Here is a 24,712-nt window from a genome sequence, read left to right as displayed (position 1 = left end):
GCTGGGCGTTGTTTGGGGCTCGTGCTGATCTCACGGTCTTCCCAGACACAGGGTGCCAAGGCCAAGAAGTAGATAAAACACCTTGAGCTGTTATCACAGGCTTCCCAGAGCCAAGGCCAAGAAGTATGGCAACAATGTCAAGACAAACACAAGCCAAAAGAGTCTCTTACAACTTGTATCTGGCTGTGATACAGATGATTGAAAAGCTATTAGCAAATTCTTACACTGTTAAATAGGAAGGAGCTGCAAGCTTCTAACTACAAACTAGTGTGAAATATTTTAAGATCTGCAGATGTCTTCTGGGAAATGGTTTTCATAAAAATGTGTGGTGTCAAGATTATGAGACTATCTGCACCTTTTGATTTCTGTACCCATTGAATTGTACCCAGTATAATCCTATGTAATTTTGATCCAGCACTAAATACTTTATTTGGACACATATGTCTGCATAGTCAAAATATGACTAGGAATTTTAGAAAAAGAATAAACATTAACATAGTTTGAAGTTTTGATATTATTGTATAAGAAAGAAGGACTTTGCTTTAACAATTCACTAATTAACATAGCTGGAACACTGTTGTGACACCCACATACTACAGCAGAATAAATATCTAAATGCTCTAAATATCAAAGAAATTTAGGTTTTCTTCTTCAGAAGTAAACATGCAATTCAGAAAACAAAGGATCTTAACTTAGCTTCCATTTGCTGTTTTCATACTTTGCTCCTTCATCCGAATCTTATTTTCTCCTTGTTGGTCCATCATCTACTTTTATCTTCTCCTCCTCCTATTATCAGGTGTTTTTTGCATACCTCTATTTTTCTCATATTATTTCTTTTTCCTTTTTGATCTTCAGTTATTATCAGTTTTGTCATGCTGGCTTCTTACTTATCACTCTTCTTTTCCTAGATCTCTATTCTCTTTCTGGCCTTCATGAGTATCATCTTTCTTTACCAGTATAAATGAGTACATAGCAAAATTTTTGGCAAGATAGGTATTTGAGATCACTTGAGAAGAATGCTCATTGGGACTTATTTTCTACAAAAGTGAACTAGAATTTAAAAAAGAAGTTTAAAACTGCATTTTAATAGAAAATAACCTTTAGGAATGTTAGTCACACCGTTTAAATCACTCTTGCAAACACAGAGACACTAACATAGTCTATTTCTTGCAAGACGAATGGCAAAGAATGACAAAACTGAGTAGAGAAAATCTAATTTTGCCATTCTGAGATTCAAGACAGTAGAAAGGTGATGGCTGAGGTGGAATGGAGACCTGTGAAGATTCATTGAGAAGAAGGTTAACTCTCTGCCACTGCATGAATTACATCATATCCTCCCTATCTCTTCACTGCTTCCTTATTCTGCTACTTCTGGCAAACATTTCACCTGTGTTTTGAATCTGCCCTGAAGATACAAGTATCAATAAACAATTACCAAATTTTCAAAGAAGTATGAACAGAAGCAGGTCATGTAATATTATGATAACATTTCATACTAGGATCTTCACTCTTTATGAATTGTCTTTGGAATACAACTGGGTACATCACTTCCCTCTAACTTATAGTTCTGAAGTGTATGAGAAAGCAGTGGGCTTTGTACATATTTATTTGGACTTTAGAAGACAGACTGCAATTTGCATAAATGTACAAAAATCCACTTTTTTAATACAATTTTGGACTGAAAAGTCTCTTTTCATTCAAAGACGGAGGAGAATTTTAAATTTTGAGAGCTTCCTCAGTTATGGTGAAGGCCTGTGAATTGAAATGAGAATGGACAAAATAGTACAGACTTGCACAATGTTTACATCCCGGACAGTAGTGTTTCAGAACATACTTAGGAGCTAAACACAGTTTACCTTCTCTGTGATTAGAAACAAAACAAAATGAAACCAAACTAAAATTCTTTAGCAATTCCAGTGATACCTTAAATAACAACCCAATGAGAAAAGTGTTTTTTGTTTGTTTGTTTATTTTTATGATTTGGTCCACTACAAAAGAGCCAGATTTTAGCCAGAATCAACTAATGGCTGTCACTTACTATTCTTACCTCTTTTCAGCTAATGACTCAGAAGTACTCTGCATCCCCTTGTCAATAGCTTGGACCAAATAGTTCCCACTGAGTTTGACTTTTAAGTGCTAATAAACAAGAGGATAATCTCTTAATTACTTTATCAATTATTGGAAATTATTTTGAAGTAGTTATCATATTAAATATCTCCTTAATTTTCCCCCATATCATTGATTATGGTGTCATAGGATATTATTTAAAAAATAAATCCTTCCAGAAATGAAAACTTCAGAAAACACAAGCTCTTTTCAACTATGGCTAGGGTAAAAGGATGGCTGTATTTAGAAACCCTAGCTAGCAATTTGCAAATCCGTAATTAAAATCTTGGCTCTTCTCTTATTATGGAACATTTAAGTTAAATGGTCTTAATAGATACATAACAATGGCTTTATAAACCTACAGTAACTTACAATCTAAAATAATTTCTACTTCACTTTAAAAAGCATCCATTAAATGCCTGTTATGATCTTTATGTAATTTAGCAAGACATTTAATGAACGCTTTATAAGCTTCAATAGCAATTACTCCCAAAGACAACTGATAACCACACAGATTAACTTGCTATTAATGTGAATTAGCTCCTTCAGTGAAACTTGTGCTTAAAGGCCATTGGACTGAATGCAAATTAAAATGTTATGCATGTTTGTAGTGAAAAATGAAACTCTATCTCAATTTTTAGTTGAGCAGACATTTGAACAAGATGCCATCAAATTCTAAAAGATGTACTTAACTTGAAAAAAAAAAGACAATAAGGATAAAACATATGAGAAGGAGCATGTGCTACCTATGCAAAAAAACACTAGAATGTAAAAGGAGGTTTAGTATTCTCTTGCAATCTCCTCTTTTTCTCAGGTTTAATAAGAGCTTGACATAACTAAGCAACACTGCAAATTTTGGAGAACTAATGCTAACTAAGAGGAAAGAAAAGTCTAATGGCAGTGCCTTAGAGAACTGATGGTACAGGTTTACCCTGACTTTACTCAACTGTTATTACTGTCTTTGGCAAAGAAGCTAATGGAAAATAGCAGAATCTTGACAAGAACCTAATTTTTCCATAGTGATTACCTGTACTTTTTCAGATCAAGCTACAGGTTTTAGACACCTTTTTTTTTTTTTTTTTCTGTTGGAAAACAGGATCAAACTCTAGGACATATACTTTGAAGTGCTGTAAGCCAACCTCCCCTCCTTTTTCTCTCCCCTCTTGGTTGGCAGATTATTACTTTTTTATACATCACTGCATACATGAATTCTGGATAACCTGAGTGGAGAAGTCACTGCTGAGGGAGCATCTAATTTTGTTACAAGACTAAAGACTTGTAAAATATTAAGCAGACCAAGATCTTCACATTAAAACCCCTGGATCCTGTTTTAGGACTGTAGTGTTGTGATACACTGATCTTGCATATCTTGACGTTTGTTTAGTTCTAACTCAACAGAATTCTGGACAAGTGGGAAAATTTCTCCTAAAAGTGTAGGATGTAATTTTCCTGCTTCACATTACTTCCAAGTTCAAGGAGACTGTTCGGCCCTAGATGTTTTATGCAACATGCTCATATTTGGTAGGGGTTGGTTTCACATTCTTGGATTCTCAGAAAAGTGACCTTCAAAATTGTGCTCCTGTATATACCAAAAGGCATAAATAAATCCTGAGAAAGGGATGTTGACCTTGGAGAAACAAAAATTATATTCTCTATATTAGGGAAGGAGTGGCAGAGGGTAGGAGAAGGGATTTGTTTTGTAACCTTACAGATTCTAGAGGGATAGCTAAGGAAGCTCTAAAAAGCATTAATTAGCTCTTTTTTATTTTAGGTAATTAAAGTGGTAGAATTACCTGACTGGAGATATTGATGAATACTTAATGTTAAAGGTGCTTTTCCATTTGTTTGCTCCGTTTGAGAAAAGATAGAACTATTGGTTTATGTCTGAAATCCATGCATTACAGCTTTTTCACTTGGCAAAATATCACTTTTTTATAGAGATCGTAAATCCTAATGTAAACTCAAGATGGGGAATGGTTAGGAAGAGTTAACTGTGGAATTGCTGTTTTTTTTTTTAAAAAAAAAGGATAAGATATGTTAGCATGAATAAATACTTGCAGCATGCAAAATGTACGTGTCTTTCAGAAACGAATAGGAGAAAAAGAATGTTCAACCAGTGCAATAGGAAGTGCAAGTACCAAAAAAGGAAATTTTACATTTGTAGTAAGTTAATTCTGCACCCTATTTGTTTGAACACTGATCTAGAAACAATTATCTTTGAAACTTTCTCTGAAATCAGGGTGGATTTATACTGCTTTTAATATATAATTTAATTAAAATTGATACTTAGTGTTTTTAACCACAGCAATCTGAAACAAAGCCCCCACAGTATGTTTCTGGGTCAAAAGTGACAAGATAATTAGCAAAGTATTCAGGTAAATTTTTAATGTCAAAAGATATAATTAAAGTGGCACAGAACAATGTAATTTATAAGTTGAATTATACTAAGTGAATCTAATCTACATAATTTAAACATAACAGTAGGCAATATGTCCTGCTGTTAGCATTTTCAGATTATAGCTGGCATTACCTGTACATCTATTTTCACTGAAGGCTTATTCATAATTCATATTTTTCTGTTGTCTTAGGAAAATTTTTATTAAATGGAAACTGCTTTGCAGCCTCATAATTAATAGACAATACTACTGATAATACTGGGAGCTGTTGTAATTGCTAAAAAAGCATTTGTCTTAGAGGACGAAGTTAGAAAAAAAAGTGTGTTTAGCACACTGCTTTGACCTTAGCAAGTTAGCAGCAACAACAGATGTAGAGTGGATTTAGAGGTATGTTTTCTTCTTTTGGAATTGTGCTTTTTTTCACACTAATTGAGTATGGTAAGACTGCTGTGAATTGTGTTTTCTTTGAAAAATTGCATTGAAGAACTAAAGAAGAAACATCTTAAGGAAATAAGAAACGCTAAGACTATTGGAAAAGTTGCACATCAAGGATTGAGAAAAGTTTATCTTAAAATACATTTATAGGTAGTCAATAAATAATCTACTTTATTTTGAATAATAATGACTGAACAATAGGGGCATATGGTTAAGATTTTTATCGGCAGGCCATAAGCCTTCTCGTCAAATGTAATTCCTTGTATGACAAATGTCACTCTCTAAGCATTTTTTCAAGCCAATATTTTTTACTTACTGCTACCCTGACTGATAAGATGCAATCTGCACATGCAGTATTGACTCCAATTCTATAGAAGATTATTATCATGCTATTGAAATTCTTGAGGTATCTTTTGTATAATGAAAACTCCCAATGTGACCAAGTCGCTACATTATTCTGACAAGACAAAGAATCATGCGAAAAATAGTATATTGTTTTGTGCTCCTTCTCTTTATGGTAATTCAGTAAGATTTCTTCATAGTTATCCAAGCCCAGACGTTCAGAAGGATACTTCTGCATGTATGAAAGGTACAAAAGTTCTTTTGTCAAGATCTTTGCTGCTGACAGTTTTAAAATATATTCTTATTACAGTCTATCACTATAGAGGAAATAGACTCTTTTTTTTTGTTAATTAGGTTTAGTAAAACACTACTTTGAACAAACGGTTAAAAATAAAACATCAACTACACGCTTTGCTTTGCTTTGCTTTTTTTTGTCTTCTAATAAAAACCTAATTGCTTTCAGGAAAAGCAATTTCCATCAGGAAAAGTTTTCCAGCATTAATTATATAAAATATATTAAATCTTTAACATTGATTTTAAAAATATCATAAGATTGTAAGTGATCTGCATGAATAAAACATCCTGTCTTTAAGCATAGTTTAGCTTACTCTTTGAAAGCAAGAATATTCTGACTTTGTATATAGATTTTTACTTCAATTTAGAAGCTTTTATAGCTTTACAAGTAAATTCATTGAAGTGACAAGGTAAGAGTTCTATTTGAAACCAGAAGATTTTTAAAAAATATTGAGCTCTATAGAGACTAGAGAAAGTGACTCTATATATTGTATATGACAAATTCAGAAGTGGGTTTGAGTAATATTTTTTGCTTACTTTACTTTTCTTGAGCCTCCAAAAATCTCTCTTCAAATCAACACGTGTTTCAGTTGCATAGTTGGCATTTTCAGACCAGTAAGTGATTAAGGATCATTTATCTCCAAATGCATAGCCCCCAGTGCTGGCTACTGCAAGTAATATCGCAGAGCAGCTCAATGAGAATACACAGTAGAGCAGATATTTATTATTTTAATTCTATCAGCACAGAGAGCCCCCAGCTAAGAACTTCACGAGGAGATGCTGTGCAGAAAAATAATGAAGATTATCAGGAAAGTAGCTACTACAAAACAAACAAACAAACAACAAAACAAAAAACAGCAGCATGCACAGCACGGGGACAAAAGATACTTTCGCTCAGACAGAATCCATAGGGAGTCCATGTTCCCCCTGCCAGTCTAATTTCCTATCCGTCTTAGTTCTGCGCATTCTTGGTAAGGGATTAAAGGATATAATGTAGTTTATCAAGAGTAGTTAGCATGGTAAGCACACTGTAATAACAGGCCTGCTTTTTTTTTTTTTTTTTTCCTACTAGCACACTGTGATACAAAGCAGTTCACCAGTTCCTTGGTTAGTGATAAATTCATGTACTCAGTGAGCTAAAACTATTCAGAGTTCTTGTGATCAACTAATGCAATGAAAGCTATTCTCATGAGTTTATCCTACAGTATTTTTTTCTAATTCCTTCCTTTCCGATTTCATACCCAAGTAGCTCAAGAGATTTCCCCTCAATTCTGGGGGGAACTCGGAACCCCAACTTGGTCTTACAGATCTCTACTGGCAGAACACCCACTTCTGATACACTTCTAAAATCATCTACATTCCCATCTATCATAACTTGCATGTATGCTCAAAATTCATCCTCAGCCCTCATTAGTGTGTTAGAAAATCTTATCCAATAGTCTTTGCACCTACAAAGCCCTAACTTTTTGACTCTCTACTTGGACAGTCCCATCTCCTCAATCCTTTGCTTTTCCACTTCCTTGGCTCCTGCAACCTTAACTGCCATCATGAATCCTGCTGAGAATTTAGCTATGGATTTCTTTTTTCTTTTTAAATTAAAAAAAAAATAAATAATATATACACACACTCACACACACACACTCACATACACATGCTCAACATCTTGCCCTTCACAGCTCATCTCCAATTCCCTTGCACTATACATTGGCAGCATAAAAATGGAAAGATGGTATCAAAGTTTCCCGCTACTGTGACGGCTGAAATGCTTCAGTTGAGAGAAGCATTTCTTTTTCTAGCTGTTCAGCTGTGCCCAAGTTGCTAGGATGGTGCTGAGAAGCCACTTGCAGCCGTCACATTGAGGAATCAGCGGCTGAAGTTTGACTCTTCTTCTGTGCTCCTGTCTTGTTGCTTAGTGGTCTTTCCCACATCAAATTAGTAGTTCTTCTCTGAGACTCCTATGCCCTCCGTTCCAACATACACCAATTAGCTTAGGAGCTGGTGAGGAACAGCAGTCCTGCAGGCTGGTGGCCAAAGGGTTTTGCTTTATTTTCAGCAGCATTCCGGAGCTACGGAGGATGTTTACACCTGCAGGTAACTAAAACATAACACATATGAACATAACATCCTGACTTTTATGCAATCTCTCAAATAGCTTCTTTGTAGTGAAGTGATGGGGAAATTAAATACACATTTGAAAAACAGTTAAAAGTTAAAATATTGTATGCCACATTTATTTTATATAAGTGATAGGGATTCACACATATATTCTAACAAAATAAAATTGAAGGACTTTACATTTTAAGTCAGTTGACTTTTTATTTTCCAAAGAAGTAAAATGAACAGTAGAAAATGAAAGAAAATTCAAATTTCAGCCTCCGGTAGCTAATATCTAACATGCAGCTATTATCAAAGTATATAATTCTGGTAAGGAGAAAATCCAGGGAAGCAGTTTTTAGAACTGAAACTCATTTTGAGGTCCAGTACTGTCATTTTTAGTAAATTTACCCAATGCCTTTCATAAGAATTCACACATACAAACCTCAAGGTGGCATGGTATTTCTGCTGTTACTGACACATTCCCTTTGTTTCTAGTGGCTAAACATTCTGCAGATATACTGTCTAAAAACTGATTTTCCTCAAGGTTTACCAGTGACTTGCTTTGGATCTTGTCCTCCTATGGCATTTAACCCCCCTTCTTCTAAACACAGGATGAAAACAAATCATATATAAACTGAAAGCAAATCTTACTATCCTGAGAGTGAATAAGGTATTAACAAGTACAAAGTAGATTTAGTCAACAGGACACTGAAAAGAGTCATTTTTCATTACTAGTTAATTATTATACATAGCTATAAAGTATTCATTGATAATTAAGCAACATTAGCCTATTTATGTTATATGCTTTACGGGAGAAGTCAGGTACACACAGCTGCAGTTTATAGGTACTTGCAGTTTATAGGTAAATAGTTCGCCATTTCTCCCTCCTCTTAAAATTGTAGATGTTTTTGAAGGCTAAAGAAGGTTAAATGGGCAAGCGCTATACTGCATGTGTAAGAGCAGGAAGAATAGCAAGTGCTCAAAGGGCTAAACAGCATTCTTTTCTGAATAAAAATATACAAATAAAAAGCTTTGATTATTATTTGTTGTAGTGGAACAACTTTATATAACAGGATTAGGTCTGATGCTCTACTGATGTGCTGCAAGCTGAAGGAAAGTTAATAATACTGGTTAATGGTATTATTAGCTTGGGCCTACCTGCCTTTCCTTTCTCATTTTCTAAGATGCTGTGTGGCAGAGCCTTTAGCCAGCAGAGCAACTCTCTACTGAATGTGCATTAAACTGAACAGATGAATGGCAGCATTTAAAAGCCAAACTAATAACCTAGACATCCTTGTGGGCTTTAAAGAAACCACATCAGATAAAAAGAACTACTAGACAAATGCCACAAATGGCCTTCTTCCCTTTGTCCTTTCTCCAAACACACATTCAAAAAATAACCAAAAACCAAAGACAAAGCCATGCCACCTGAGAAGAGGTACATTACCGTTATAGTAATTGCAGAATTAGTGACTAATGACTTTTAAATAGATCTTAGAGTAGCGGAGGGAAATTAAACTTCAGTTCTTTAAGATTAAACTTAGTCTATTACATATTTCTAAAATATTTAGGAAAACTAACTCAAACTTCATTTTCATATTGAATATTTATGCTTTTATCCAAAACTTGAGTTAATGTAGGGCGTTTATGAATTCATAAAAAGGTACAAAATAGGCTTAATATTAAATTTACATGTTTTTACTTGTACAGCATCAGCAAAAAAGTAGTGCTGTGCTCTAGCTGATGAAGCAGGCATTTGATAAAACACCACTATTTTTTATGTCTAATGTGTATGAACATTTTTGCTTTATACAATTAACTTAAAATCACTGCTTAATAAGAATGACTACAAATCAGTTGGTGTTTTATGGAATACACAACAATTTAGGTTTATGAGGTTAAATATTGGTAGCTGAGTCAAAGAAACACTAGACAAAAAAAAAAAAAAAAAAAAAAAACAGGACCCTAAGAAATAAGGGAAAATAATGAAATGTTTGAGCTAGCTGCAATAGACATGCACACCTACTTGTGCTTAATCAGCATGTACACACGCACACTTTGTTGAAAGATAAAAAAAATTCACATGAATGACATTATTTTGCATTTGCTTTGGGGATATAAGAATTAGTCTAAGTATTCAAGTTGTAAAAATTAAAACACTGAGGTTTTCTCTAAGAAACACCAGAATCCAACAACAGAACTGCAGGGGTGAACTCAAGGGTGAAAATGTCTCTCATCAGAGTTGGGGGTGGAAAGGAGCTATTAGCTTTGGTCAGAGAAAGGATTCATTTAGTCCACACACCGTTCAGGTATAGTAGTATGTCAGTTGGGAACAAAAATCAAGTCAGTGAAGACCTTCTCTTGTGGCATCCTTAAAAAAACCTATCAGAGTTTACGTGTGTAAGTGAAGAACAATATTGATTTTGATATCTTCCTGGAAATTTATTTTAAGCTCTCTAACCTATATAATTTAATTTCCCCACAGAAAGATTTTACTGAATAAAATGACAATTTGTTCTAGTTTTACCCATTCAGAAACAGTAAGCCTAATTAATAATTGTCATATTTTGAAGAAATTTTGATTTCCAAACATTTTTGTATTTGTATCTGCATTTCTGTAGTTTATCAAAAATGCTATGATGCATGCACATGTACAAATTGTGTGTTTGGTTCATTTTATCTGTCATTTACCTTCTCATTCCTGAATGAAAAGAAACTTCTTTTGTTCTCATGCTCCCCATTTCTTTACCTAGGATGTTAAGAAATTGTGCTATCATTCTACTATACCAAGGACAATTTTGCAATGCCATTCAATCACAGAGAACCTTAATTATATTTAGGAGAACAACGGTTTTGAAGTAAGTGTAGGGGAATTGGAATCCAAATAAGTTGTCAGAATTCCAGAAGTCCTGCTGCAAGGATGATTTATAAAAACAAGAAAGAAGTGGAAACTTCTGTAGAATTATTTGCAGTGCAGTTTTTCCAGAAATATGACATATCATTCATAGGATGAGGCAATGTTTTTGTTGTTGTTGGCTTTTTTCCCTGTTATTAAAAGGGAGAGAGGAAAGGAGAAATCTATACTGCACAGGAAACTTAATATAAAGAATAATATTGTTATAAGATAAACAACTTTATACTTATATTCAAGCTAATATTTTAATCTAACTATGGGAAAAACATACACACACATATATTTATTTTGAATAGTGTTTGATTTTAGTTTCTTTACATTCCCCAAACAATTCTTTTGTATGGTACAGCTGTGTGACTACCAGAATCTGGAAATCTTTCTACCATTAAAAATTAACATTGCAGTCTGAGTAGTCATCTCCCTTTGTTCTTGCATGTCAAAAATTAATTTTGATAACAACCAAGGAAGCAAGCTTTTTTTTTTTTTCTAACTATCCACACTTGCCAAAAGCACACATTACTTCAAACATGTCAACTTAAAATGAACTTACATCAACACCTGTTTCTTACACAAGTGTTTTGCCTTTGAAGTCAAATCCAAACCTGAATGAGAACAAACTCTGCAGCTATAAGTTTGCCCAGCTCCAAACAGCACTACAGAGCATCTTCCTTCACTTCAGCAACCACCTAGTATAATAGAGAAAAATAATTCTGGAGATTACAAGCACATCCATATTATATTGGTACATGGACAGATAACTCTGCTCATGCTGACAAGACCTGCATTCTGCATAAGTTTACCAGCCCAGGTGCAGGCATAGGCTCACTGATGCACTTCCTAGGTTAGATCTAAAGATCTGGATTTTACATCATTATTTTCACAGATCTACCAGATTCTACTACACATATTCTCTGCAGGAGTCAGCTACTTGTTAATTAGAATTTGTGTGCTAATACGAGACCGTTCCTCCCCAATTATTTAGATAAGCTCTGTGTAACAACAACTCCTGGAGGTATCAAATATTATATATGAGGTCATATAACGCATGAGTTAGGAAGTCTTTTTTGATTTTCTTTTAAAGCAAAACCTAGAGAAGAGGACATATTTTGGAAACTACAAAAAATAAAGCCATCTGAAGACATAAGGCACATTTTATCGATCATCCAAAGCATCTTATTAGAAGGATATAGTGTTGTTGAATCTAATAAAAAGTTCTGTGCTATAGGCTGCTCTGGTCAACGTGAATATCTTTTCTATCTTTCTTTTATATTCATAGTAAACTTTGGGCTGTATTTAATAGAAAAGACATTTTAAGATCTTCAGCAGCTCTTATGGTTAGATAGGTTTGATAGGTTTTCTATTTACTGCTACATTTAAACTAGGATGATTTATTACTCTATTTTTCAGTGATAACTGGCATATTACAAATGTATTCCATTTTCCTTATTACAAGCGTTTATTAAGGTGCCTCAGAAAATTAGATCAATTAATGTGAAAAAGCATAAAGTGTTGTCACTTAAAAAACAATTAAAAACTAAATGATTTGATATTATATGCATACACTCCATGCAGCTTAGACAATAAAAAAACACTTTTCTATGATTAGAGGTGGTTTGTTTTCTGTATCTTAACTTTTAAAACAACTCTTCTCCTGTAGAACTTGCACTGAGTTTTTTGGTCTTGTGTTCTGTAACAGTACTACAATCCACAAACCTCCCACTTATTTCAATATCATAAATCTATAGTGCTGATTCCTTTTCTCACTAGATTTATGTTTTAGGTGCTGACAGAGTTGAGGAGGAAAGGTGCTTAAAATAAGCATTTATTAGAAAAAAAAGTGCCACACTAGAGGAGAGGAGTTAAGTCTATTTTAAGTTTTTGGCTAGATCTGTATCTGTACAGACATTACAAGGACAGCACAATCATCCAGCATGAACAGGCATACACATATTGGTAGTAATGCATGCACAATGGAGAAGAGGATCACTGTAAAGTTAGTCACAGATTTCTAAACAACATTTTGTTACTTGGATTTTTGCAGTAATTTCACGTCTCACTTTTAGAAGTATTGCATTGAAATACTTCATTTCTGTGGTTCAACAATAATTTCTTTTTTTGTGCCACATTCATAAGAAATTTTAATTAATATCATCAATCATTTCTCTCAAATCTATTCAAAAATAAATTTGTGAAAAGTGCATCTAAGCATAAAAGTCAGTAGATTAGGATTATCAAGCCGTTTCTATTTTTTTAAATTCATATTAGCTCTTCCATAAATTAGAAAAATTACTGGGAATTCTTGTATATGAATAATAAAATACATAGATTTTGTTTGAGGAAGACTGAAACTGCTGACCTTAGGACTCAGAGGAACATTGGAAGAATGAGCACAACAATACAAAAAAGCGATGGATACTAGGAAGGCTGTGTGTGTGTGTGGGGGGGGGGGTGGTTAGTTTTGTTTGTTTTTGTTTTAAATATGACAAGTTTAACTGTATAATTTATAAGGCTTCTTGATATTAACTCAGCACTATTAAATTGTTAATGTTTATTAAGCTAGCAATGAATTTTTAGCTCCATACAAATGCCCCTTTTTTCACTTTTTCTCAGACTACGAAGGAGCACAGTGAGCACCACTGGAAAGCTTAGAAACATTCCATGCTGATTAAAGCTTTAACAGGTTGAGCACCAGCTTTCCCCCAGCAACATTTTAAATACTGTAGGGCATTCATTTCAGTGAATGCATGAGCTTGAACAAACCTCAATATTCTTTAGAGTTCCACATTTTCATATCTCTGTTTCTTCTCCAAATTGCTTGCCCATCTAAGCAATCAACAGGATCAAGAACTGAAAATATATAAGTTATGTTTCTCTGTAATGATCTGTTTCCAGTCATGGCTCTGTAGGCATAAGTGCTCAGTGTTTCTTGCAGCAGGCTGGCACTATCACTGAAGAGTTGTTCGTAAAACTTTTTGAGATGAGATAGCCCAAACAGGTCTTATTTTGTTACTTAATTATTTTTTCCTCATTTTTTTTTCTCATCAATTACCACACTAATATATTTGCTTCAAGAAGATATCTGGGTATTCTACTATACTCTCATGCTCCCTTAGAGAGTCCTTGATCTTAACCAAATCCTTTTGAAGTCTTTTTCAGCAAGTTTGAGGCTACTGCAATAGCACAGAGAGTGTAAATAATGACAGACAGTGCCTGTTAAAGATCCTAGGAATAATGAGATAAAAAATGCAAACTGGACTTCATGGAAGCAAGGTACTCTGCCGTGGTGTGACTACAAAGAATGAAGTACTATGGGATCAGTGGAGGATCTCGGGATGATCCGCTAGGCAAGTAAAAAGTTAACAACAGAACTGCTGAAGTGCATGAGCGCTACCAATGTGCCAGATGGATGGCAGAAAAGTCTACCAGGGATGGCAGAAAAGCCTATCAGAAGAGGGACAGGGAGTCTTTGAGTGCTCTCCCCAACAACAAAGAGAAGGGGAAACTGCTGCGGAGGGAGGACGGTCCCACTTTGCTAATATTTACAAAGACAGACCCAGCTCACTAAAAATCTGATGTGATTGCAGAGAATGTGATAAGGGACCAATTTCACCTGAAGATACTGGAAGGGCAGCCTTGTGGGGGTGACCACAGCACACTCACATGTTCCTTTCTAAAGGGTGTAAAGGACAGAGTCTTTCAGTGATGAGTCAATTAGGGATCAGGAGCACCTGAACGACTCCTCCAGCTGCACTGTGATGGCCTCCTGTATATTCAGGGTGAAGTAACACTAAAACATTTCGTTTATTTTACCCTATTTTATTTTATTTGTCTTTTCCTTCTCTATGGATTTCCTGCTTACTAGTTGTTCATCTGATTCCTATAACAATCTTGCCAGGTAAGGATAGATGTTGTTATTGAAAAGATCTTGGACTAAAGCCCCTCTGGACTATTTTACTCTCTATCCTTTAATGACATATAGCTCAACAATAAAATTTGGCATAGTCAGCAGAATAGCACAACAGCACAGAGTTCAGCATTGAAAATTTTGGAAGGATATATGAAGTTTCTTAGCGTTCAAGCTCTCCCAAGTGCATAAAAATAAATGTGAAAATTACAGATTAAAAAAAAAAATCAAAGCAGCGTTTCAGCTACAATTATGTACCTAGTGCTCTGGTGCTGAAGAAACAAGGTTAGCGTTTACCACAAATCGAAGTTTCATTAGTTGCTACTTTTATGACATTACTTAGGCAAGTTTTACAATACACTTTTAGACATCATTAACTTTGAGACCTGACCATTACTGTGTTGATGTGCAATTCCAATGGCATTAGTGAGCAGAGCCCCTGCTGTGAAAATATATATTCTCCCTTCCTCTTACGCCCCAAATCATTCTAATAAGAATGTATGAAGGCAAACAGTGTTCCTGAAAAATTAAGTTTATATCTGATTTATGCCACATTTCTAATATTTCCTTTATGCTATAGAAGAAAATATTTGACACAAATTGGTTCTTGCTGTTGTTTCTGGAACATAACAGTACATCTGAAGAGGAGATAATGCAGCCATAGGGAATTATTTTCACCTATCAGCATAGAGTCTTAAGGATATGGAATTATATTTAAATGCTTTGAAGGGAGACTTTTGGAAACTAGCATATTCTTTGTAACATTCCGGCAGAATTATTAGTTTTACAACTTAAATGACTTGACACTGGCACTATAGAGAAAAAAAATAACTGTAGAAAAAAAAAATATTATCATGACAGACCCGCACCTGTTATTTTACATTGCCATCCAAATGGAGATTCATTTAAAAGTAAAACAAGTAGTATCTCTCACAGGAGAATGAGAGATGCAAGTAAATCTATTGTGTTGATGGCTTGATGCTTAGCGGGCCATTTGTAGTATTACTTTTTAGTCTATTGTGAAAGAGAAGAATATGCATGGAGGATTTCATCATGTCAATATGTTTACATTCATGTACTTCAAATAATTAAGTAAAAGTTTAAGTTAATTTGGCTAAGTAAACTTGTTTGACTAAGAGAATGATGCTCTAATGAAGCTAGAACAACTGGTCATAATATTGAAAAACAACGAATAGTAAAGAATTGGTTAATAAAAAACTCTCTTAATTTTTAAGCTTTCCGAGTTGCAGGTCAAGACAAATGGAAAATAAGCAATAAGATAGTTATATGTGATGTAAGGTTTGCACTTGCTAGTTCAAGACAAATTGGGCAAGAAGACCCAGATCATGTTTAAATGAGTATTTAAATTCTTGAATCTGTAAGATTTGTTTTCACAAGTCATAAAGGACATTGAACAGAACTGTCTGTTAAAAAGGGAACAGTTTGTATAAGAGGCATTTCATTTTTGTAAAAATAAGGGAAAGAAAAAGGACCCATTTTATTCATTTTCTTTTCATGACCAATATTATAATCATTTTCCTCAGTCATTTTAATGCACCTTTTTTAAGAATTCAAAAACTGATTTTACCATAGGACTTTTGTAAATAAAATTAACATTTTTATTAGTATTTTTATCACTAAAATATTATCAGTGTTGATTCAAGCAGCAAACATTTTGACACAAAAAAAGAAAAAACAAATAAATTGTTAGAATTCATATGACTTTGGACTAAAATAAATATCTGAAAACATTTGTGGATGAAAAAAGAGCAATACCCTAATGAGGGACCCAAATCAAATCCCTCTTTCTTTTCTTCTAAGAAAATTATTAGGTTAATAATATCCTCCCTCAAAATGTCTCATGTTGAGAAGTCATGTGAGCTTCTCAATAAAAATAAGCAATGTTAACATAACATTTTACAACTGTTCTGAAGAGGCGGCAAGGCAGAGAGGATATGTATGGAAAAAATGCACTCCAGGAAAACACTACTGTGTAAAGCAACATAGCAGAAACTTTCATTCTCATTAGTCTGTCACTTTTCTCCTGAGAACAATAGTTTGGGCATGCATCAACTGCGGTATTAATGCTCAAATAAAGAGTTCTTACTGATCAATTTATTTCGTTTGTTGGGAAGAATATGCCAAATTAAAATAAAATTAGTCATGAGCCTTTTGCTACAGAAGCTGAATTTACTCAAGAAATATGTTTCCTGAAGTGATATATGGAATTCCTCTGGAACTAATTTATATTCACTTGCAGAAAGCTCTGAAAATTACACCAGTACTTCAGGTTTAGGCCAAAGAAAAACAAATTTAAGCTGACACCATTGCCTTTAGCATTTTCCCTTGTTTGAATATCAAGGAGTATTCAGAGATTCTCATTATTCCTTTGACAGGACTTCCACTACCATTTACACATAAGTAATTTTTTTTTTTTATAGACACCAATATCATTTTGTTCAAAAGGCATTTATCATTACAGAAACAGCTAGCACTCTTCAGCATTGTCTTTGAGAAATAACTGCACATGAACAACAACTAGTACATGAACCTGAAAGGAAAGAAACCCTTGTTTTACAATATCCTGAAGTTGTCAGGGATTTGCCCATAACAAATTTACATTTATTCATATAATATGTAAGACTTATATGTAACATTTATGTACTGTATTTTGTAAAGCACATGCTGAAGGTTTTTGCAGAACCTAAAAATCTATAATTGGAATTACTAGGAATGTTATCACCAACATCCCTTTATTATGAATTGTACAATACTCAAGGCTCCATAGTACTTAGTGGCACTGTTTCTATTTGGAGGCACAGTATTCTTTATTGTAAATCAGAATTTTGGGGGTAAAGCATTCACTAATTACATATGGATACACATATGCAGATGCATATGTATTCATGCTCTACCAGAACTTCTTTTCAAAACAGATAGGAGCATGGATGCAGCCATTCAATCACAAATAAGTTAGTCTTCAGCCTCACTTAAACTGGTGCAACCCTTCCCAGTGGGGAGAAGATAGTGGAAGGAAAGATGAAAGCAAGAGAAGCAAACACATATTCCCCTTCCTTCTAGCCTCCCTGCCCCTCTCAAGCTTTAGAATCACCATTTTCTGATCAACAATTACTAGAAATCTCTAGCAAATTCATCGAGTAATGTAACCATAATCCCACTGGAATGCTAACAAACACTCTTAAGCTTTATCAGACAAAATAACCACTGTTATTCTGCAGATGTGGCTGGAGAAAGCACAATGGTCCTTCTGCCTTGGTCTTACTGTAAATTAAGGAGCTGGCTTAGCTGCTGCCTCGATTCCTGGGAGGGAAAGAAGGCAGTTTGCAGAAGTGATCCTCTGTCTCTCAAGTTGGGTGCACTCACTGCACCTGGCTTTACTAATAGGACACCTGCAGACCTCTTAGTCCCACAGCATGACCTGTTGGTTCAAACACTGAACAGAAAAGGAGTGATTTTACTTTGATAAAGTTCTTGCATGCCAGTTACATTTATTTTTCACTGTTTTATTTTGTTAAAAATTTCATTTTTAATTCCCCACTGCATTGGAGGAATCAAAAATAGAAAGAAGCTTATAAACAGCAGAAAGGAGAATAAAAGTGAGGAAAAAAGTGACAAATAGCTGCATGTACAAAGGACCTAAATAACATTTGTTCTCAGAGTGTGATTATTTCAGAATTCTGGCTTCCTAAAAGAAATTACTCATTGTTTGAATTTACTTGGTTATCAGGAAACATTAAAGGACTAATGGTTCCAAAGCTTTCTATGTCCTGACATCAGGTGTCAGCAATCATCTAAAAAGCTGCCATTATACTTCTTACCCTGACCTAGCCCTTGGTTCTTTTATTCTCAGATCAGTGAGAAGACCCACAGTTTGGCGACCTTTGAAATTAGGACATGAAAGATGCACACAAGCTCAACACACACCCAAAATTATTCTGGATATCTCTGTTATACCTACTAAAGAGTTTTATCCAAATTTGTTGTGGATTATCATTTTTCCCCCCCTCAGTCTTTCCTTTCCAGCTACAGCCCTTAATCATTTGCCAAAAGACTGATCTCCAGTACTGGAAAGCCTGACATAGTTCCATTTCATAGTTTGCAGTGTTATTTGGTAATATAAACAACTCTTCTTGATTCAATTACTGTATTTGTCCCACCAGTTATGTACATTAACTTATAATTCACATCTAGTGCATAAGCAGACAGGATGAGTATTTTGATTAACTTAATCTTTTTTTCTGCAAAAGTGATGATATGATGATAATTCAAAGTAGAATTGGAACCTCTGAAATATCCATAAAATATTCAATTATAGACTAATGTCTCACAGAGTAGTGCCAAAAAAAAATTCTGCATTATCTGACACATTTAACTATTCTGAGCCAACTGAATGAAAAAGTTTGTGTTGTATAGTATTTCTTTATGCCTAGGAAAGACCTTATTTGATTCAGATAATGCAAAGTTCAAAGGTCACTGGTATGTAGTAAAAAGAAAAAATATATATACAGAGAGAGAGAGCTTACTTAGCAGAAATTTTTAGAGGTATGTAATATATTCCAGGCTTGATGCAACCAGTAAGTGTTTTTGGCTTTAATCACCCAGAAGCCACAATTCTAAACAGAAATAAAATTATTTGATCATCTAAATTAAGTTACTTAGAAGTTATAAACATATTGAGCTGTTTACCAGATAAAGCTTAAATTGTTTCTCTAACAATTTGACATTTAAGATGACATTTTTGCTAGGTAATAATACAAATGCGAATGACACTCTGCACAACATATTTTAAGTTGTTTTAACTGAATGTACCACATGCTTTGCAATTTCCATTGTCTAACTACTTTAACTTACTTTGTTTTTTAGAATACTTATCAGAGTGAGCACCTATGGCAACCTCTGGTAGACAAGTACTGACTTTAAAAAACAAAACAAAAACAAGATAGAATAAGCTTCAGACACAAGTAAAATTAAAATTGGAAAGACAATATGTCACTGCAAGATTTATTTCCCTATTTATTTACATTTTATTAGTTTCAAGTAGGCCACTGAGACAGCTAAACACAACATGCTAAATTAAGCGGCTCTTTTGTGCATCCTTATTGTTGTTCATGTTTAGAAAAATACTCACTTTCAGAAAAACCATGTAACCGAAAGGATGTAAAAAACATATAAAAGATCAGTTACTAAACATATTGACTTCTAGAATGAAGAAAAGAGCTGTAGAATAAATAAGTCATGCATTTAGTCTTGCAGAAATTAAGTATTTTGTATTTCAGTGGAGTTAGAATTACAGAAAATAAAATACATTGTTATGTTCAATTTGTAATCAGTTCTTCCGAGTTCACATACAACACTAGAACACACATGATTTCACAGTTCTGGAAACCCACCAAAAGAAAAATCAGAACCAAAATAAACTACAGTATTTTTTCTATGATCTTTTTAGTGTGTCATTCAGAAAGTATGCCACATATTTGAGATAAATCAAGAAGTATGAGAATAAGACACTATGCGAATAATGCCAAATCCTCTTTTTGTTCAGCTATACTCCAAGAACCACTTCTGTTTCTCTTTTCAGTCTTTGTTGAAAGAGGTACCACTGCTAGGTATTGTTAATATCAGAATATCAGTAATAGTGTTAATATCAAGAAGATTTGGTGAGAGAAGGAGGAACTCTTAGAAAAGAACTACCTCAAGAACTTTAAGGAGTAACTTCAGGGAGGATAAATGTGAAGATATCAATACTGGAGGGCAACTGATATATCATTGATATATCTATGCATATCTATATATTGCCTGATATATCTATGCACAATAGAAACAAATTGAACAGAATTATCATGAACTGAATAAAGGTGGAGAAGATTACTCAATTAAAACTGGCTTCTTGGATATCTCACTGATATCTCACAACTGACTCGCATCAGTGACGAAAAGCAAACAATGATCTGAACCCAAGTCTTTTGCCAAGCATTTCTTCATATCTGCAAATCCTTAAAAATAACTCAATCTGAAGCATGGAAAACAACTTCTTTATATAGATACATAGAATTTTTTTGAATAGGCTTTTTTTTTTTAACATGACATTACAACAAATAGCTAACAACATAGTAGAGAACTCAGATCAGAAGGATAAATTGTATTATTTCATTCATTTTGTGATTTGAATATCAGAAGGAAATGTTTTAAATTTACTTTGCTGTTTATTCAGCAAAGTCTAAAGTCATTCAAGAACTACTGTTTTTATTGGGAGGGAAGGAGAATGAGGAAGAAGCTTCATTATGACGTACCGCACCTCAGTACATAGGTTTACTCTCAGATTTTTTGACCAAAAGTCAGTGACAGAGTAAGAAGGCAATGAACCTGTCACAAAAAACATCCACACATTTCAATAAGCTATGAACAGGCCAATATTACTTGCTATCAAGAAACAAGATCCTTTGTATGATGGGGTACTTCACACAATTCAGAAAACCCCTCTAAGCACAGTGAGGGGAGTTCTCCTATCATTACCTTAAATTGTGATCAATCGACCTTCTTCCTTGCGCTAGGATTTTGGAAGAAACAACGGTATTCAAGTAATTTCTAAGAAATCATTTCCTGCTCTTCAGTCTCTTCAATACTCAGACTTTCTAACTGAATCTTCTTAACTCAAGAGAACTCTCTTCTCTGAATGTCTTTACTATCAGAAGTAGTCAGCTTTGTTTTTCTCCTGAGCCTTAAGTAGATAAGGTTTTCTGTGTGTATCTTAGAAAAATTCTAGTTTGCAAACTTGAAAACATACCCTTTAAAGATAATATACCTGTAAGGAGAGGGGAGGAGGAAGAAAAAATAAAAAATGCCAGCATTAAAGAAAATCGTATACTTTTCAGTGATACCTCAGGCTTTTCATAGGAACAGATTCTTTGTTTTCTTCTTCGTTTTCTTCACTATTTATTTAATCATAATACTTGCTAAAGAAAAGCAGTATGTAGGTATTTAAGTCTACTGAATCAAAGTGAAACACCTACTCTTGAGCTTTTTATTACAACTCTTATAGGCTAAAGTCAGTATTAGCCTCTGCACACAACAGAGGACCATAGCTCTGCTCTAAAGTGCTTTCCAGTCTAAAAGTAATCAAAACCAAGATTAACAAACACAGCCAAAATCTGTTTACTTATACATGTAATGACAATTTCAAATTTGCCCATAGCTCCACATCTGAAAGACCCCCTTACTCCTCATCCTTGAGGCTTTCTGTAGAATCATAGAATCATAGAATCATAGAATGCTTAGGGTTGGAAGGGACCTCTAGAGATCATCTAGTCCAACCCCCCTGCATACGCAGGGACACCTAGAGCACGTGGAACAGGACTGCATCCAAGCGGGTTTTGAAGATCTCCAGAGAAGGAGACTCTACAACCTCTCTGGGCAGCCTGTTCCAGTGCTCTGTCACCCTCACTGTTAAGAAATTTTTCCTTAAGTTCCTATGGAATTTTTGATGTTTCAGTTTCCGGCCATTTCCTCTAGTCCTATCAGTGGCCACCACTGAAAAGAGACCATCCCCGTCCTCTGCACTCCCTCCCTTGAGGTATTTATATACACTGATTAGATCCCCTCTCAGCCTTCTCTTCTACAGGCTGAACAGGCCCAGCTCCCTCAGCCTCTCCTCATAGGGCAGATGTTCCAGGCCCCTGATCATCCTTGTAGCCCTGCGCTGGACTCTCTCCAGCAGCTCCACATCCCTCTTGTACTGTGGAGCCCAGAACTGGACACAGTACTCCAGATGCGGCCTCAGCAGGGCTGAGTAGAGGGGCAGGATCACCTCCCTCGACCTGCTGGAGACGCTCTTCTTAATGCAGCCCAGGATTCCATTGGCCTTCTTGGCCACGAGGGCACACTGCTGCCTCATGGTCAACTTATCATCCACCATGACACTCAGGTCTTTCTCTGCAGAGCTGCTCTCCACAAGGTCGGTCCCCAGCCTGTACTGGTGTCTGGGGTTATTCCTCCCCAGGTGCAGGACCTTGCACTTGGCCTTGTTGAATTGCATGAGGTTTTTCACCGCCCAGTTGTCCAGTCTGTCCAGGTCCCTCTGGATGGCAGCACAGCCCTCTGGGGTATCGGCTACTCCTCCCAGTTTCGTGTCATCAGCAAACTTGCTGAGGGAGCACTCTGTGCCTTCATCCAGGTCATTGATGAATAAATTGAACAGGACTGGACCAAGGACTGACCCCTGGGGGACCCCACTAGCCACAGGCCTCCAACTAGGCTCTGCACCGCTGATCACCACTCTCTGGGCCCTGCCATCCAGCCAGTTCCTAATCCATCTCACTGTCCACTCATCTATCCCACACTTCCGGAGCTTGCCCAGGAGGATGTTGTGAGGGACGGTGTCAAAAGCCTTGGTGAAGTCGAGATAGACGACATCCACCGCTCTCCCCTCATCTATCCAGCCGGTCATTTCATCATAGAAGGCTATCAGGTTAGTCAGGCAAGATTTCCCCTTAGTGAATCCATGCTGACTACTCTTGAGCACCTTCTTGTCCTCCATGTGCCTGTAATTTCCCTGCAATGTAGCACTACAAACAGGCAGGCAGCACAAGGTGGTTTTTTTTTTTTTTTTTCAATCTCTTAAGGCAACCTCTTAGTCTTATCAGTAAACCAAGTCCACCTAACCCTCATTTTAGGAAGAGGCTTTCCACTGCTTTTACATTCTGGGCAGGCTAATGAGCTGAACCTGCCAAAGCTGTCAGTGTGAATCAATCACCCTCTAGATTTCCAGCACCTGCTAACAGTCTAGATTACTAGAAAAGGCCAGCCCTGCTTTCCCAGGATACTGTGAAATGCCAGAGTGTGTTACAGTTTTTAAGTTGGTTTAGCAGTGAGTGCAGGTGGGGAAGTGAGTTGTTTAATCTCTCCTGGCAAGTGCGTGGGAATCTACATTATTTCCTGTAATAAAATATCACCTCAGATTGAAAAGAGCTAATTAATGTACTTCTTTTTTCATCCAACAACGGAATAGCTGGTACTGCGGCACTCACTTCTCTGTCTCTAAGCTTTTGGATGCTTTTTACAAACTGATCTATCTTCCAAGGGTTTTGCAAGCTAGGTCTCTTCCTTTCTTTTTGAAGATGTGTGTAGGGTAGCACAGATGTTAAAAACATAGTGACTCCTGTTTACCTATCAATTAACTTGCCAGTCACTCTCACGAACTGTTCTGCCAGACTGTTGATATTATTTGAATAAGGATGAAAATGGGCATGCATACAGTAAAATGTGTGTATCAGACATGCTTTTATATATTTTTTCTTTCTTTTTTTGTCCCTTCATTTTATGTCAAACTTCATGTAGCTGATTTGCTGATGTGATTTTCTGAGTCTAAGATAATTCTGTCAACTAACTGCTTTTCTTCTAGTTATCATTAAAGTCCTGTCACTCTGTTGATCCATGGAAATTTGGTAGTTCTCTTTACTCCAGAACTCGGGCACACTTGACATCGCATGTAAGACACATCAGATACAAATTCCAGGAAGGGGCTCCAGGCAATACTTTTACTCTCATACATGTTAAAAGTGAAAATTTCTTAAAATTGTTGGATACATGCTGCCAAGTTAAATGCTCATGCAGAAAAAAGTTAATCAAAAGTTTTTCTGTTTCCACGTGATCTTTCTTTGTCAATATCATCATGAGTATAAAATCCTTCTGCTATGACAAACTTGGATGTGTCTATGTTGAAAATGTTGCAGTTTGAAAGCCGTAGTGGTGGTGGTGGGGAAAGGAGATATCAAAAAAAAAAGTATCGGATTCACAGTCTGTGGACTGTAGGTCCGATCACCTTTCTAGGAGCGAATCAAGTTCCCAAATAGTGTGATCCACTATAATCTCGACCCTGGCAGTATCGGATTCACGAACAGTCTGTGGACCGTAGGTCCGATCGCCTCCCCCCAAACAAGTAGCCGAGTTCACAAACAGTATGATTTATTCAAATGCAACATTTACAAAGCAGGTTTCGGATGTCAGTACAGGAAATTCTCTACTAGAGTGTGGGGTTTTTAGCTAGCTCTGATGTACAAATGTGCAATCATCACTCACCCCAGAAGATGGGAGAAGGCTCTCAGTCTCGAGTCTCCTCAGGCGGCATCCTGACGCAAGGGGAAGAAAGGGGGGATCAGCGCATCAACTGATCCAGAATTTATGATGGATTCTTCCCTCTCACTCCTT

Source organism: Tinamus guttatus, unplaced genomic scaffold, assembly GCF_059628265.1.
Source record: "Tinamus guttatus ecotype Peru unplaced genomic scaffold, ASM5962826v1 Tinamus_guttatus_pri_ptg000384l, whole genome shotgun sequence".
Classification (NCBI taxonomy): domain Eukaryota; kingdom Metazoa; phylum Chordata; class Aves; order Tinamiformes; family Tinamidae; genus Tinamus; species Tinamus guttatus.
Note: the sequence above shows the minus strand (reverse complement) of the source record.